The 3,887-nt window shown below is 39.1% G+C and overlaps 1 pseudogene; it reads right to left on the minus strand.

Annotated features, from left to right (window-relative positions):
* Window positions 1–1,415: 1,415 nt before the first annotated feature.
* LOC129024763 (heterogeneous nuclear ribonucleoprotein H-like) lies at window positions 1,416–2,783 on the minus strand (annotated as a pseudogene).
* Between the last annotated feature and the right edge of the window lie 1,104 nt (window positions 2,784–3,887).

Consider the following 3,887-nt stretch of genomic DNA (forward strand, 5'->3'; position numbering starts at 1 on the left):
TATATTTAGGGGAGAGAAATAAATAGAACAATACTGTCCCAGACAGCCAGTGAGTCTCTCAGAAGTCATTGACTCTCCGTAAAGGCCTTGGTTATACTGAGCTTTTGAAGTACAAGAAAAGGCGTGAGTTATTTCTTTTCTGTATCTTTCACACCCAGCATATAGGGTCTGGAAAATTTTAGGCACTCAGCAAATCTTTGGCGGATGAATGAATAAATGAATTTATGAATCAGAGAGGAGAAAATTACTTTACATTTTAATTTAGCCTGCACTGAAATTTACTATTCAGCTTTATTGATCTTCAAGGCTTACAAAATGTGATAGCCCTGACGATCTATTCTAACCTGATATCACTAGTTGTGCCAAGTCTTAATACCCCCCTCCTTTCCCTCCTCCTTCTTGTTGTTGTTGTTGTTGTTCTTCTTCTTCTTCCTCTTTCTTCTTTCGGTTTTTAAAAGGAAGATTGGCTGGTGCAGTGGCTCACGCCTGTAATCCCAGCACTTTTGGAGGCTGAGGCAGGCAGATCACCTGAGGTCAGGAGTTCGTGACCAGACTGGCCAACATGGGGAAACCCCATCACTACTAAAAATACAAAAATTAGCCGGGCGTGGTGGCATGCTCCCATAATCCCAGCTACTCAGGAGGCTGAGGCAGGAGAATCACTGGAACCAAGTGGGCAGAGGCTGCCTTGAGCTGAGATTGTGCCACTGCACTTCAGGCTGGGCGACAGAGCAAGACTCCATCTCAAAAAAAAAAAAAATTAAAAAAAGAAAGATTTATTTGACGAGTTTCATATGGTATAATATACCTAGAAGAAAATCACAATACAATGAAAGATTAAAATCAAGGCCTAAGAATTTCATATAAACACTAAGACCAAAATCCTAAAGTATTGGTATTGAATCTCTAATTTTTTCCCATTAACTTAAATAAAGCTTAAACATACATGCCCTACAGGTTACTAAATGAAACTAGAATTTTAAAAAGTGCCAAAAATTTTTACTTTAATTCCAGACACAGCTCTTATATTGAGTTTTACGAAAAAAAAAAAAAAGCATGTATTTCAACATGCATCCAAACTGTGTTCAATGTAACGTGGTATAAGGGCAACAACTAATTTAATTCAACTGCTTTAACCTAAATACATTTACTGCTTCAGTACATTGTACAATATAACTAACTTGAGAAAAACGAAAACTTCTTTAACAGTTATAGTTTACTCAACTTCACTGTTACATCCTAGAGGAGTACTGTGTTCAAAAACACTGGGCCTTAATTAAGTCTGCAGAACAATCCTGATTTCCACTTAGAGAGTAAGCATAAACCACAAGCTTGTACTTCAAAAACTGTTAAACTGAAGTTTTTTTCTTGAAAAAAGTTGGCCAAGAGTCCGTGATGAGGATCAATTACATTCTTCATCCACCACTCATATCAGACATGCTAGACATCCCTCCCGTGCTGTTCACGCCCATAGATGCATGGCTTCCTCTACTGTAGTAGCTGCTGTTTATTGCTCCTTGGCTACTTATGTAATGTTTGATTGAAAATTACTGGAGTTTTCCTGCAAAACTTGATCGTATCCACTCATGCTGCTCTAGCCACCATAGCTGCTTGCATAATCATCACTCAACTTTTGGCTGGCTGGGCCACTGTAACTGAACTGGTTTGACAAGCCCATAACTCCCATCATTTGGCTACCATAACCACCACCACTTGGTGCTATTGTAGAATCCAAGAAGAGTTCTACATATCTGTGATGCGTATTTGCTTTGTCTTTTGACATAGCTGCCACAGCATCTTCTGAGTTACAAACTCGACATTTGCTTCACCAGTTACTCTGCCATCAGGACCAATTACAATGTGTACTCTCCATGACTGAGCAGTGAAAAAAATTATAAATATCATTCTCAGTAGCTCTGTAAGGTAATCCACACATGTGTACACAGTGTCCCATTGTGCTCTGGAAGGTAGAACCACCATCCTCATATCTATGATCAGACATTCCTAAAAAACTATAATTGAAGTTTCTTCCAAATCTATCTGACCCACATTCATAGCCATCATTATAACCATTATAATCATTATAGTCTCCATAGCTTCCACCATAAGCACCACACCGCATCCTCTCAAAGCCATCTCCTCTGCTAATGCTGTTATGCCCTTTGCCAGCCCCAGGTCTGTCATAGGGACCTGGCTGCTGCGTGGCCATAAGCTTCTTGAGTTCTGACTTCAGCTCTACTGCTCTTAAATATTTTGATATACATGTGCCTTATTCTTTCCTTGTGTTTCTCTAGAACATTTTCAGCTATTTCCTGTGAAGCATACTGCACAAAGGCCTCCCCTGTACTCCTTCCCTGGAAATCCACCATCAGTGTTATGCCATTTGGCACGATTTCTAACCATGAGAAGAACTGAACAATTTCTTCCTTGCTACATTCAAAGGGGAGTACAAAGCCATCATTGGCCATGTCAGAACTATCTGGACCACTATGCTTCAGCACCCAATCCATTTCAACATTGTTTGACTTGAATACTGAAACATATCTGTGTCCTATAGTTTCTTTGTCTTTTTTCCGGGCCAATTTGACCTCATACTCTCAAGTTCAGCAAAAGTCTCACCACTTGGTCTGCCTTCTCTGCTGTAGATGAAATGAATACGTTGAGCCTTATTTTAAATTTTGCACTCAGAAAAAAATCCACTGCACTTTATTGGCTGAGCAAGACTAGGGCTATCTCTGGACCTTCATTATGAATCCCGCTCCACCGTCAGCGCCCAACATCATCATCTCTTACCGGATCTGACATTGAAACAGACTAGACACCTGACTTTGACGTGACTGAGCAGAAAATCTTCTCCTTTATTTTTTTTCCTACATGTTCATGTCTGTTGCTTCCATGGTAACCCAACTTTCATCTACTGTTTGTTTCATTCACCTTTAATAGAAACTGCTTTAGTTCATGTGTTTCTTTAATTTTAATTTTATTTTAGATTCTGGGAGACATGTGCAGAATGTGCAGGTTTGTTACATAGGTAAATGTGTGCCATGGTGGTTTGCTGCACAGGCTAACAGCAGACCTCTCAGCAGAAAACCTACAAGCCAGGAGAGAGTGGGTGCCAACATTCAACATTCTTAAAGAAAATAATTTTTAACCTGTGTGGTTTTAATTCTGATTTTCTCAGCTTGTCTTTGAGCTTTGGAATACCTATTTCAGCATCTGTGATTTTCTTTTATTATGTATATTTAAAACCCGAGAAAGACAATTTAAAAACTAAATGAATGAGAATATATCACCTATTCTTTTAGACCCTGTTGAAATGTTATGTCTTGTAGGATCTGGATATGATGTGAATGTACATTTTATTGGTTTTAATTTCAATTGACAAAAAATGCTCATTATTTTTAAGAAGTCAAACAATTCGCAAGTAAAGGTAACAGTTAAAGTACCCTTTGACTCTCTTGGATTATCAGCCCCAAACTCTCCTCCCTTATTTACGAAGGAAACATTTTTGCTAATCAGGCATACCTTGTAAATTTTTGTAGACATTTACACACACACATATACACATAAAGGGTGTTTTATCTTTTATTTCGAATAAATGACATAAAAAGTCATAGTATATATATTTTTTCAACCTACTTCTTTTCCATGAACCTTTTTCCATATTAATACTTCATCTTGGCCGGGCACAGTGGCTCATGCCTGTCATCCCAGCACTTTGGGTGGTCAAGGCGGGTGGATCACCTGAGGTCAGGAGATAAGAGACCAGCCTGGCCAACATGGTGAAACTCCGACTTACTAAAAATACAAAAATTAGCTGGGCGTGGTGGCACTTGCCTGTAATCCCAGCTACTCAGGAGGCTGAGGCAGGAGAATCGCTTAAACCC

This window comes from Pongo pygmaeus, chromosome X (assembly GCF_028885625.2).
Source record: "Pongo pygmaeus isolate AG05252 chromosome X, NHGRI_mPonPyg2-v2.0_pri, whole genome shotgun sequence".
Taxonomy (NCBI): Eukaryota; Metazoa; Chordata; class Mammalia; order Primates; family Hominidae; genus Pongo; species Pongo pygmaeus.